This window comes from Leuresthes tenuis, unplaced genomic scaffold (assembly GCF_036924035.1).
Source record: "Leuresthes tenuis unplaced genomic scaffold, fLeuTen1.0.hap1 SCAF_7, whole genome shotgun sequence".
NCBI classification, from domain to species: domain Eukaryota; kingdom Metazoa; phylum Chordata; class Actinopteri; order Atheriniformes; family Atherinopsidae; genus Leuresthes; species Leuresthes tenuis.
The window spans coordinates 24,076,628-24,090,978 of record NW_027325361.1 but is presented as its reverse complement, the minus strand read 5'-3'; positions in this window follow the sequence as shown (position 1 = coordinate 24,090,978).

Sequence of the window (14,351 nt, the reverse complement as noted above, 5' to 3'; positions counted from 1 at the left end):
AGTCAGAGATGGACTCACAGTGGTCACAGAGTGGTAACCTAGTTTTCATTTGTATATCTAGTTGACATCACAAGAGTGTGTTTTTCTCCTTTTGTAAAGATAATTCAGTTTTTATTTCCTGTCTACTTCTATTTAATTATTTTAGTGAAAACCCAGTATAGTTTCATGTTTTGTCTCTTCAGCTTCATTGCATTTGTTGATATACAGTGGTGCCAATAATAAAATACACCCTCTTTAAGTTCTAAGGACATGATTAAAAAAAGAAGGTGCTTACCAGATCTCAAAATTTGACTCAAATGAACAACAACATGATGATCTTACATTTGAATCTAGAGTACTTTGGTATCCAGAGGAGTTCATGGTGGACTCAATGATTCCAGGTCCTGTGGCTACAATTCAAGCCCAGATCATCAGCCCTCCACCACCATGCTTGACAGATGGTATGAGGCGTTTGTGCTGATATGCTGTGTTTGGTTTTCTCCAAACATGCTGCTGTGCATCATGACCAAGCATCTCCACTTTGGTGTCATCTGTCCAAAGGACATTATTCCAGAAGTCTTATGGTTCATTCAGATGCAACTCTGCAAACCTAAGATGTGCTGCCATGTTTGTTTTAGAGAGAAGAGGCTTTCTCCCAGAACCCCTCCAAACATGCTATACTTATTCAGTCTTTTTCCAACTGTGCTATCAACTTTACTATTTAACATGCTAACTGAGGCCTGTGGAGTCTGAGATGTTGCCATCTCACTATTTTTTTTTGGAAATGACCTTATAAAACCTGACAAAACTTCTACTTTTATGGAGGTGCTCACACTTGCTGATGACCAGTTAATAAAGTGCATTTGATAAACAGCAGCTGGCTGCTACTTACCCACTTATTCCTATAGAAGCAGTAAGAGTGGACTTTGTTTTTCACACACTGCCCCTGCATTTTGGATTAGTTTTTGTTAAATACTTATACAATCTAACATGTAATTTGCTGTTATAATCTCGGGTTGTATTTGCCTAAGGTAATTCTTTTATATATTAATATGTTAAAACCCCAAAAAGACCTAAAAAAGATCTTTTAACCATGACAGTTTCGTTCAAGGTGCTGCTAATAATCCAGGGTTTCCATTTGCTCGGTAAAGTAATTTCCCTCTGTTTTCATATAGCAAAGCATCAAACAGGAGGAATATCAAAGAGCAAGTTAATATCCATAAAAAATAGGCTAATATGAATGTAATATACTATTTACTATGTATATAGTGATGTTCAGATACCTGTATTAGCTGGCTTTGTGGAAGTAAAATGTTTTCTCCAAAAGAATTCTAGTGTTGTAAAATGCACATCTGCCTTGTTACCACTTCTCATTGAAAAATTAATTGGCATATTGTCCTTTAAACATAGAAATCTGTTTAATGAACTCCAAGCTATAAACTGATGTGAAATATGTATTTTGTTTTAAGGTCAATTCTTTATTGAAACTATTTTTCACAGAGATCTCAGCAGAGCACAGACCCCAGTCAACTGCAGATTCCAAATATAACAAAGGAAATTCATGGAAAGACATCGTGTGGATTCTGCTTCTGTAAATTCATAAATTAATAGATACATCAGAAGTATATTACTCTGGTATGTTCTATCAGATAAACCAAAAACTAAATTTATGCCTTATTTCTTATTTATTATGAAATGATTCCCAAAGTATTCAGATGCAGGCTGATCTGAAATTTAATAGAATGACACCAATATTAGAGGCCATTGTCTTGTTAGTGAATTGTAATGCTGCTTCATAATCTGCAAGTGATGCTCTCAATCACACCAATAAAACCTTTACACCTTAAACCAAATCTAATATCCGTCTGTTTTGTGATGAACAGCAACATCTCTTTGGGTCAAATATGACAAACCTGTTAAACATAACTATTAGAAAATGTCACAGCCATAAAGTCAGATTATTTCAGATCACTCCTATTATCTAGCTAGAAAAAAGTTAATTAGCGCACAAATGCACTGATTTATCAAAAGCGAGTTATGTGGACATCTCATTGAGGTATAACTTTGTGGCAAGAGTTTTCAGAGGGGGACTGGCCATCAAACTTTAACAGACTTTTGGTGATATTTGTTTTCTACTTTAAAATTAGGTTTGTGCATGTGACTGTGGTTTCAGGGTGATTGAGTATTATAAAAGAGACCATACGTATGCACGGCTTTATAAATCCAGCATAAGAATGCTCACGCACATTTCTGCCTTTGTGTGTACACACAGCTTTAGTCATGAAACTGAGTTATATGCATCCAGCTCCTTGACTTGGAAAAGAAAGAGCTTAAGAGCAAGAAATACAAGGCAGGCAAAGTGAAGCTGGGCGGTCTGGTTAAAAACACCAATTCACCACTATATCACATAGTGGATGTAGTTGTTTGCTGCCGTGTTAAGCTTTAAAATATCACACACTGGTTCTTTCATTTTTTGTGACAGCTGTTAAAATCCACGGTAAAAACTTAGTGTACACTACTTTATTGTGGGAAGACATTCCATAAGAAAACATTGACTCATGCCCCCTTTAATACCCTATGTGGACATGATTCTCAAAGCGCTGAAATATTAGTGCCTTCAGAGGCTGACTTGCCTCCTCGCCAGCAGGTTCCCTTGAGGTGATCAATCAAAGGCCCATTCCAGGGAAGTCTACAGCAATTTGCTACAGCAGCATCCAGCTGTGGGGCCGAAAACTAATGGCTGATTGTACGGTGCAGCATCTTGGCATGGAGAACAATTCAATTTCCACATGATGAATGGCCAGAGTGAGGTGGATCTGAGACAGCAGGCCCACTGTGGCCTCAAAAAGAAAGTTACTGCATTGAAGAAACAGAAAAAAAAACTAAACAAGGTTTGGCCTCTTAATGAAAATAAAATCATTTCATACTAACGAGATTTGTACATCCAATGGTTTCCACAGGACCTTGGAAAAATCCATGCTGTCAGAATAGTGCACAAATGTTTTTAAGTATTTGAATGAGTTTTCCCCTGTATCATACGGTGAATTCCACAGGAAACAGGGGAAAACTCATTCAAATGTAAATCTGCTTTTGAATTGTTGATTTATAGAGTTATAAAAGATAACAGATGTTTTACCCCTTTAAGTCTTTGTGAGTCCAAGCAACAAAACACCTTCAGTATTGGCTATTTTCTTCAACTTTCAACAAACCTTTTATTTTCCTATTTCAAACATTTACAGAACAAGTGGTATATCCCAGCAATAAATAGCAAACTTGATAGACCTGCTTTAATACCACTTTGCTCTCCAATCTGTGGTCACAAAATTTTCATCAAAGAAGTAACAAAAAGTTACAGCTCTCTGATCAAGGGGCAGTAGAGCAAAATGTACACTATTACTGTATGGAGTGCAGTGGAACACAAGTATAAACTAGCATAAAAGTGTTAAAACTCAGTTATGACAGGCTGTACAAAAAGTACATAAGAGGATAGAATACAGGAAAATAAGCTTTTCTCGGGGAAGGAAAAAAAAAAGCACACAATTACATTGAAAAACACAGTTTTGTCTGTGTAAGAGAGTTTATGCAGTGAGCAGCCATGAGGGTAACAGATCCAGCTGCAGTTTATTCTCTGCCACATACAGCAAGCAACCTGCCAGAAGAGGGCATGGTACCCCAATTAGTCAAGTGATGCACAACACCAATCAGCCACAACATTAAAAAGCACTGACAGGTAGCACTTTCCCCGTCTTGATGTTCTGCTGGGGAAACCTGCATCTTAGCATTCACAGACCAGTATCACTCCCCATCCCAACAAATCCTCTAACTGAAGCTACCTCACAGGCTGTTTGGTCCTACCCTAAAAATACAAACCATAACAGTGTCCATACAGGCAGCCAAAGGGAAATACAACTCAAGTGAGTGCTTTCCTTCAACAAGCTACAAAATCTTCATTAGAAGGTGATGTGGGGTTAGGGTTAAAATTTGAAAACATTTCTTTTTCATTGTAATTGTCATCGCAATGGACGCTATTCTGTTTGGTTGCCTTGATTACATGTAAACACAACATTTTATTATGTATTTGCTTCATTCTTTTTTACAATACAATGACCTTCATGGACACCATTTTTGTTCTCATGACCTCTAGAGATTACACATTGAATAAATGTTCGATGAGGTTGTATTTGGGAGAAAAACAGTCTAGCCACCTCCATATATTGTAGCTTCAGCACTCCCCTATCGAGCAGCGTGCCCCTGCAGGACAGTAGTACACCCCACAAAAACTGCTTAGGGAGCACTCAAAGAATACAACAAAGAGTCTGTGGTGTTCACTGGGCCACTAAACTCCCCAGGTCTCCTATCTGACTCCTATCTGACGGCATCTGTGGGAAACAAGCCCAATCAACAAAGACCCCACCTTACAACGCACAGGACCACAAGGACCTACTGTTAACATACTGTTACTGCAGGACAGCAGGTTTTAAATGCCCTTGAGGACCAGAGTATGAGGTCCCTGCTCTGAATCAAAGGTCCTCTGCCTGAGTTATAGTGGCAGCTAGTGGCACAAATTGTAAACTGCAGCCAACTGAATATCATCCCACACTCCCAGAGCTAAGGTGGCTGCAAAAAATGCAAAAGAGCAAGTGTTTGGTTTGTCCCTTTGAGCGACCATAGTAAAAACAAGTAGTGCAACATAGTAGAGTGGCCAAGAGCATGACCTACAGCATATTTGGATATAAATTCAATGTTCTACTGTAATAAAACTCAGTGATTGGTATTACCATGAGACTCTATAATAAAGAATCATAGTTATGAATGTCATATTGCATTTTTTGCCAATACAATATTGGCAAAATACCACTTTCTTTCTGCCCACTTTCCTGTCAAGCCACTTTTCAAATTAAGGCCACCAGTGCCTTAGAAGCCTTTGCTGTGAAATCAGTCTGCATTGTGACTGGCATATTTCTGTTACTTGAAAATAGTAAGACGTTTAGCGCTTTGGGGGTTTATCTGTGGACGGAAAACACGAGGAATCCATCAGTGTAAATATAAAGATGATTTAATGTCTCAACAGAATTGCTTTAGGGATACAATATGTGCTGTTACTATATGTTTGTCCTGTTTTAATCATAGTGAAATATGATAAAGAGCCTCTGAAGCAAAATAGATCTTACTTCCCACACGTTTCATAAAACAAAGAAAATGTACAAACAAAACCCACCAAAAGTCCTTGTTTTTAGTGAATACATGTCCTTGATGTGTCAGCCCTTTGAAAATCTAAAGTCCCATGTTACCAGATAAACAAAGTTAGACTGATGACGGCAGGCACACGGCTGAAAAAGTCTGAATCAACATCTATCTCACCGACTGTAAATCACTTTATTCACCCTATCTCATAATGAATTCACAAGATGGATGTTATGTTTTTTTCACACAGATAAGCAATAATGTCCAGCGTGGTGATTTCCAGGAGAGCCAGCAGTAAACCTGCTGATTCTGTCAAAGTTACAGATCAGTCTGTAGGAATGATGAACAGTGGCTTTGGGGCCATTGTAACAAGGGTAATCAGTTACTGCAGATGGCATCCATAGCTTGAAAAAAAAAATACACATCATCTGCAGAAACAGCAGATAAATGATGAAAATTCCTTTACAGTTTACACCCTCTTTCAAGTCCAAGGTTTTTACGTAGCAGAACATAATGAAAAATCATCTGGTCCTTACTAGATCTTAAAATTAGAGTAGAATACAATAGAATAACTTGTTCATCATTGTACATGAACAACAAAAATCTTTGCATTTGAACAAACAACAAGACTTCTGGAATAATGTCCTTTGGACAGATGACACCAAAGTGGAGATGTTTGGTCATAATGCACAGCAGCACGTTTGGAGAAAACCAGACACAGCGTATCAGCACAAACATCTCATACCAGCTGTCAAACACGGTGGTGGAGGGCTGATGATTTGGACTTATTTTGCAGCCGCAGGACCTGGACAGCTTGCAGTCACACCATGAACTCCTCTGAATACCAAAGTATTCTAGAATCAAATGTGAGGCCAGCTAAAGCTCTGACAGCGAAAGCTTGGCTGAAATTGGGTCATGAAATGGGAAAATGATCCCAAACACACACACAAAAAAATCTGACTGAAAGAAAAAAGAATCAAGGTGTTATTATGACCCAGACAAAGTCCAGACCTCAACCTGATTGAAATGCTAAAAACCTAAAAGGAGCTGTGCATAATGAACGCCCGCAAACCTCAAACCTAAAAGCAACGCTGTCTACAAGATTTATATTTGGCACTGTTTCTGCTCTTTGCTTCAGTTCTTGTAAAATAAATTGCTTATGTAATATATTGTGTTGTCTATATTTATCTAAATTTAAGACTTGTCATGGACCACATTATGTAAAGTCTTAGAATTCAAAAAGGGTCTGCCTTCCTTTACACATGACTACATTCAAAACATTTGCAATCTAATTTAATCATAGCATGACTGTCTGCTCCCATACACACTGACTAAATTTTGTAGATTCTTTTACCCCCAAACATTTAATTCCAAAATTGCAACAGCTGTTTGCAACAGCCAAGAAAGTTTAATGTTCAAGCCTCTAATTCTGTTGAATTCTTCAGGAATTTTCGGTGTCGTACATCTCCTGAGTGACGAGTCGAGACTCGATACACTACGGCTTCAGAAAACACATAATGATTTGCTTACAATCTTTGGTTGCGTTATTTGCACATGCAGCTTGTTTCATTAATGGATGTGTTTTCACTATTTGCATTCAATTTCTGTATGGATTGTGTTTCCTGCACATGCAGCACTATTTCAGCTTTTTCTCTTTGCTGCTTGCGGTTGTGCTTTTGTGTTTTCAGCATTTGCCTTCCTGCCACACGTCTAAAATATGCCAACACATAGTGGATTTAAATCTGCACTTCCTTTTTTAACTGTAAATGGAACATCTTTACAATTAATTTCAGAACAGTCAATCTAATAGTTATTTTAATATTCAGTTGGAACATGTTGTTCTTTCAGATTTACACAGTGCATCTTCAAAAGCATTTGCGGAGAAAGTGTAGTACATTTGGTTACAAAAGTTTACTCGTAAACTAATAATCAATGTGTTTTCATTATCTCTGCTCTGGGGCTGATTCATGATCATCATCCTGTGCTTAAAGACACTCCAGGATGAGCTCACAAGACTGCTGAGCTTCAAAGCAAAAAGCAACAAAGCAGCAACATGTGTGGGCTCTCATACATCAAACCGACGTCAGCCGACACTTCAGATGATCCTGAAAGCTGATCGTCAACTTGGTGTATAAGCGTCTAACCACAACTAGCTGGGTATTAGATTAAATTATTGTTGAATACAAAAATAGGAAATAAAGAGCTGGTTACACCATTACACAGATACTGTTATCAGCAAATGCTACAAACATAAATAAGCTGCTGGCCCTTATTTGGCGGGGATGGCAACTTTAAATTTTAAAGTTTTTTTTTTTAATTTTAAGTTTAAATGCCTTTAAACTTTCATTTTAGATAGTTACTAGAAGTCCAGGATAAAGACAAAAAAAAGATATTAAAAAATTACAGGAAATTCACAGCAAAATAAATGTAAAATATTGGCAAAAAATTGTATTTCAGTGTTAGGAGGCTTAGGAAATAGTGTGCATTATGTTTTCTATCCTAAGAAATAAAGGTATTAAGGAAATAACCAAAACTTCAATAAACCGCTCACTCCTAAGGACAATTTAGAGTCCCAAATTAACCTAACATGAATATTTTTGGAAGCCGGAGTACCAGCTGAGAACCCACACATACACATGCAAACTCCACACAGAATGGCCCAGCTGGGATTCAAACCAGGAACCCTCTTGCTGTGAGGTGTGCAGCCCTGTTTCCAAATCAAAATGTCAAATGGTTGTGCTGTTCTCCTATGTGAACAAACCTTCAACAAGTTTGCTAAATAAGCAACCTTCAGGCACTGCACTGCTTTCATGTTATCTGCACTGATGGTGAAGGGACAAATTTATGTTCTTATACATATACTATATGATGATATACATTGATAAGATAAAGAACCAAAAAGTGCCATTCAATTTCATTAATGCAATCAAGGAGAGATTCTCTTAGAGAGCAACTTAAATATCATCAAGACATGTCATAGAAAAGCTTAAACTAGGTGCTGGAATGATTACTGGATCAAAGTGGTGGACTAACTGCCATTTAATGCTTGTTGCTTCTGTGGCTATAATGAAAGCATGAACAAATATTATGCGTGCAACTGCTCGCTCTTTAACACCAACCAGAAAACATTCAAACAAACTGTTGTCTTTGTCTTTTCCCCGTCACTTGTCAAATACATTTTTAATATGCCAAATTTCATCACAATAACGTGTCACTGCTGTTCCTGTATAAACTCACATCAGTCAACATTCTCCAAGGTACAGAATTTATAATGAGGATGCTCGAGCGCTGCTAAGAGAGATACTAATTTTAAACTCATCTTCATCAATATGTTTTTTTTTTTAATTAAGCAGACTAGTATCCATTTCATGAACGCCAGGGAAAAATGTTTATTCAATTAGTTTTCTCATCAAACACTCTGTGTTGCTTGGTACACAGGCTTTTACTTACTGCTGTTGCTCTTTCCCTTCGCTAATAAAAGCATCCTGGTGCAGCTGTAACACCCAGAAGAACCCAAAAGACTCTGACTTTATTAAAGTTAATGTCAGGCAGTTAATCACACTTTATCCGTGGTGCCTGAGGGTGTGCTGGTAAGCCTGCTGGAAGCCTTTGTTTATCATGATTTCAACACTAACTTCCACACAAGCTACTCCGGTTTCCATAAGCAATTTTACTTGGGGTAGGTGTTTGTAACGATGGCATCCAAAGATGGCAGAAGTTGGAAACAAGGAACGGAGGTTTCAAGCATATTGACTCGTGGAAATGTTTTTTAAAATCTACAGTTGGCGTAGTAGTAAAGATCACAAAAAGAACCTTGTCTTCTCTAAGCACATGGAAACATACACCTGATCTGGAAAATGTCAATGTTTTCCTTTAGGAGATCTGGGAGTATTAGGTGCCATCGCTGAGCACAACTCTCCTTTGATACGCAATATGAGTTTGTTCATTAGGTTGAGGTCCACCTCTGATGAGTCTTTATTCATGAATCTTACTCTGAGAACTATGAACGTTAATTTCTTATAATACACCCCGTATTTATCCTTCCAAATCTTGGTGTTGATGTGGACCTGGTAAAAATCAAGAGATCGCCAAAGGCAGCTGGTTCAACCTCTGGGAACCATAAAGGTATATACAAAATTTTGACGAAACCCATGAACTAAATGGTAAAATGTTTTACCAACCTGCTTTAGATCAAGATGTTAAGCATTAGGGTTATTTAATTTCTCAGCATGTTAGCTTATTGATATTAGTCATTTGCTTAGAACCCCTTTGCTGAGAGGCATTGCCTCTCTCCGCTGCTCGCGACTTCACCCACCTGTGGGCACGTCTTGGCTCCCAGGGCACTTGGCCAGGGGCGCTGGGGCAGGCGCTGACCCACTGCGTGGCTGTCTGGGGCACTTGGCCCTCCTGGGTATTGGGTGGGGCCTCTGCCGGGGGGTTTGGGGGCGCTCGGGCTCCCGGGGCCCGGGTCCAGTGCACGGCCCATGTCTGGGCGGCTGGGACCTGGCGGGGTCAGTGGGCTGTTGCCCCTGGCTCTCTGAGGGCCTCTGCCCTATGCTTATGGGGGCTCTATCCGGGGGCTTCCTCTGCAGTCTTCTGGGTGGATGCGTGGTTGTCCCTGCGGTGGGCTTCCTGGGTTCTGTGCTCCGTGGGGGCTGCTGGTGGCCTGGGTCTTGTGGCCCTCTCTGCCTGCTTCTGATTGCTGGGGGAGGGGCTGTGGATTGTGGCCCTGTACACTTATACACTCATAACTAACCACGGTTACCATGTAGATCCTGTGCCATGGGTGTTGCATGTTCTCACACACACACACACACACACATTCATTAGCCCAGTAGCATGCTCGCTAAGCAGTTGATGTGTTATCATGTCGTCTCAGGTCATCTATCCACAGCTGTGTTGTATGCGATTACCGCTTCTTGTGCTTGTTTTTGTTTGTTTGTGTGTTTGTTTTTTCTCTGCTTGTCTGCTTTCAGGTGCTCCTGGTGGCGCTAAGGCTGGATTCCCCTCAGAGACCATGGATTGTTGTCTGTTTTGTTTTTTACAGGTGTAGCAGCTGGTTGTCTGGTTTTTGTTTCTATTTTTGTTCTGTTTCCTCTTCTTTCCTCTTCTTCTTTCCTTGTCCCCCGGTCCGGTTCAGTTCTATTACATGTTATATATTGTAAACAAAAATAAATAAATGAAAAAAAAAAAAAAAAAAAAAAAAAAAAGAGAGAACTGTCCCATATTACTAGGGCTAAAAACTGCTGGTGGGAAGTAACAACCCTGTCTAATGGCAAAATGATACTAGTCAAATAAACGTGATCTATTGATTTGAAAAAAAAAAAAAAAAAAAAAAAAAAAAAAAAAAAAAGAACCCCTTTGCTACAGTCTCTACATCTACAATCAATTTGTGTAGGAGTGTGGGAGTCACTGCAATAACTGTTCTCAGTTCATGAGGTGTGCTGGACTTGGTGCATTATTCATCCTAAACAGCAAGTGTCACTGCTGAGAAAATGAAACCCCACAACTGCAGGAATACCACTGGAAGGAAGTGTACAGAGAATACATCATTTATGCACAAAAATAATTGGTTTTCGTAAGATTTGCCATAATTCTACCATATTTGGTTTGGATGATTCGCACAGACCCCTGTAGAGACATCCATTCATCTATACCTACTTACTTATTAGGGTTCCTCTCAGGATGAATTGTAAACACTTTAGTATCTCCTACCGTCATCAAACAAAATGGAAAAAACTAACAACACGTATGTATATGATTAAATGTCTACAAAAGTCTACTGATGATATTTTTTTTTTATTAGCTTCTGCTTTACTTTGTGATGTAGAATCTTCTGGGTCATTTTTCACAGTGCTTTTCTTTGGTTGTCACTGATGATCCGTGGCACTCAGAAAACACCAGCCCTCTTTGCCCTGCGTGGAAGTCGGTTATCAAAACCATTTAAATGACTGCTTCTTGGTTGTGTAATGTGTTTAGAAGTTAACTGTGCAGAGGCCCAAATAAATCAAAGTAATTAACTCGGTAATTGATTTGATGAATTTCCCTGCAAAATGGAGACAGTTTTGCTAACTCTGCAAAAATGCACAGCTAGTGGGGCTTTGGGAATTCACAGAGAGTGAGAGAGATGCATAAATAATTGGCACATTGTGCCAGCGAGTAAGGTACTTTTAATTACAAGAAATCCACATGATATGATATGACCCTTTAATCAGAGGTAGTTCCAAGCCGGTCAGATGTAAAAAATTACAATAGAGAACCAATATCTAATCTCATATCTCCAGTTAAGTGAGAAAATAATGATCATCTTCCAGCTCATTCCCTAGTTATCAGTGAAACATATATTCAGCCTTGCGTTGATGATTTGTTTTGTTTTGTTTACACAAATAAAGTGGGTACACCTAGAGTTGAACTTCTTATTAATTGTATTATGATGTTAATCCAATCCACATAGTGTGACCACTTCATCTGTGTATGAATGCTGTCACTTTTCCACCAGATGAAAAGTCCATGAATTTAACTACCTCTATATATACCTCTGCAGATCAGTTTTGGGCTTTTTCAAACCCATGATAGAATCTGCTAAACAAGGCTTTGTTATAGGTCCACTTATCATCACCCTGAAACACATGGTTTTGCTGAACAAACAAGGATCTAATAATTTTAGAGAAAAATCTAATAATCTTGTTTGAACAACCATTTTGATGTGCTGTGTTTTTGTCCTTTGAAACACAGCATGAATGCTACAGATTCCTGTGACATTTCTCAGTCGCTTAAATCAATATTTCTACTCCATTAGCAGCAGTTTGTTGTTCGGCTAGTATGAATTGCATCGACCTTAAAAGGACCAATTGAACACAAATCCCTAAAAATGATCTTGAAATTTCAGTGCAGTAGACTCACTAGGTCAGTGTAACAGGGACTTAATTAATAGTGTTGTGGTTTTGTGTTTCCAGGCTGAAGTAGGCTTCAAATAAACTGAGAACAATTGTGCCTCACAGCAAGGAGGCAGAGGCTTTTATGTGTAGAGTTTGCATGTTATCCAGCTGCATGTGAGAGTTTTCTCCAGATGCTCAAGTGACTGGATCCTAAATTGACCATGGCAATGAGTGAGCATCGTTGTCTGTCATTGTGTTAGCTCTGCGATGGACTGGCAACCTTTCCAGGGTGGATGGATGTACTGTGGAAAAGCATACGTTACCATTCCCCACTAACCTCGACTCATGAAATTCTCACCAAAGATCAGAAAACAATTAATCTCCTAATGAGGGTTTCATCTGCTGGATGTAAAGTGGGATCGATAATTCAGATTTCAAGTCCTGTAGAGCAAATTCAGTAATATGCTTTTACTTATCACTGAAAGTGAAAGGAGCTTCTGCAGACTTAAGTGTGACTGGATGACTCAGAATATTCATTGAGAGTAATAAAGAAATCATGATCATTTTATCTTATTTTCATGAACTTCATTTCAACATTCATTCAAGTGAAGAAGGAATGACAGTCTTTATTTATTTTTTTGATAAATTGCACTTGATTAACTGGTCAACCAAATGTGAGCACCTCTATAAAAGACAACATTTATTCAGTTTTCTTGTCTTGAACATTCAAGTGTCTTCACACAATGCCAAGGAGGAAAGAGCATCTAATGATCTTAGAGAAGCAATTGTTGCTGCCAGTAAAATTTGGGAGAGGTTATAAGGTAGTTTAAAAATCTATTTTAAAGTTCAACATCTTCCAGGGAAAAAAAGATTATTTAGAAGTGTGAAACATTCAAGACATTTGACAATCTTGCCAGGAGTGGACACCCCCTTAAGTTCACCCTAAGGTCAGACTGTGAAAGGCTCACAGCATGGTAAATGTTAAAGTTCATGACAGTACAACTAGAAAAAGACTGAACAAGCATGATTGTTTGAAATGGTTGCAGGAGAAAGCCTCTTCTCTCTAAAAAGAACATGACAGCGGAGTTTAGGTTTGCAAACAAAGGTTTGGAACAATGTCTGTAAAAATGTACAGTAAGAACAGTAAATATCTGGGTGCTTCTGGATTACAAGAGTAAACAAGGGATAGCATAGCATGGTTAATTGTCTCTGTATTAGTTCTGTGATAGAACTGGAAACCTGTCTGGGAGGAGGGGGGTGCAGCCTATCCTAGCTGCATCCCACACCCAAGCCTGATGAGCACAGCCTAATAAAATGGATGGATGGATTTTGTAAAAACATGAAGAAGCCTCAGTTAGGTGTAGCTTGCAGGCTACTATACCACAGACAAATTTGGACAATCAGTTTATACCACCCTGCAAAAACATCACAATATGATTTGGAAAGGTTAAACCTGGTTAAACAGGATTAAACCTGAGGCTTGCTATTCACAGCTCTCATTAAATCATTTTCAAAATCCGACAAACTGCCCAAAAGCATCATAAATAAGGATGAATGAAATGAAAGGCTGTGAAAAGTGTAAAAGTTTCAGTGACAGAGATGCAGTGCAGTGCCACCGCTGTAACTCACACACACTCCTGGCTGCCTCTGCACTGGCAGAGAATAGACACTGCAGCAGAAGGAGCATGCATGGTAATGGATGATAATATAATAGATTTGTGGATATTTCTCACTTCCCCCTGCTTGTTTCTGAAAACCTCACTACCTCAGATTGCTTTTCTGTACTGCCTGCGTATATATTGTCATATTTTTTTTACACCACAATGCTATCATTAATCAAATTACTTTTAATTGTCATGAGAAAATAAATGTTTGGGCACCAAAGCATGAGGACAGTTTTGGACAGTTATGCTCAGTGTTGGAGAGTTACCTGCTCTGGTTGTTGCAGCTGGCTGCTGTGCACTGTTATCACTACAGCTAGCTTGGAATCTTTTTTAAGAGATTCTAAAAGCATTTTGGCTTTGAAATTGAACAGTTGTGGTTTCTAGTGATATCTAGCTCGCATCAGTTTTGCATCAGGCATTCATTTACTTTATTTTCCCATCTTTCCCAACCAAAGCATGTCTGCGACTTTGCATGCATATTGGCTTCTTGATCAGCTGATCAACATAAAATTCTTCCGTCGTGAAAATAGTGTGTGGCATTCACTTGAAAATTTTTATATTTAAATAGTTTTCGATGGTGAAAATCTACTAGTAACTGTTAGTTTAGCTTCTTTTTTCAAAATATTCTGATTCTCCAAACTAAGAC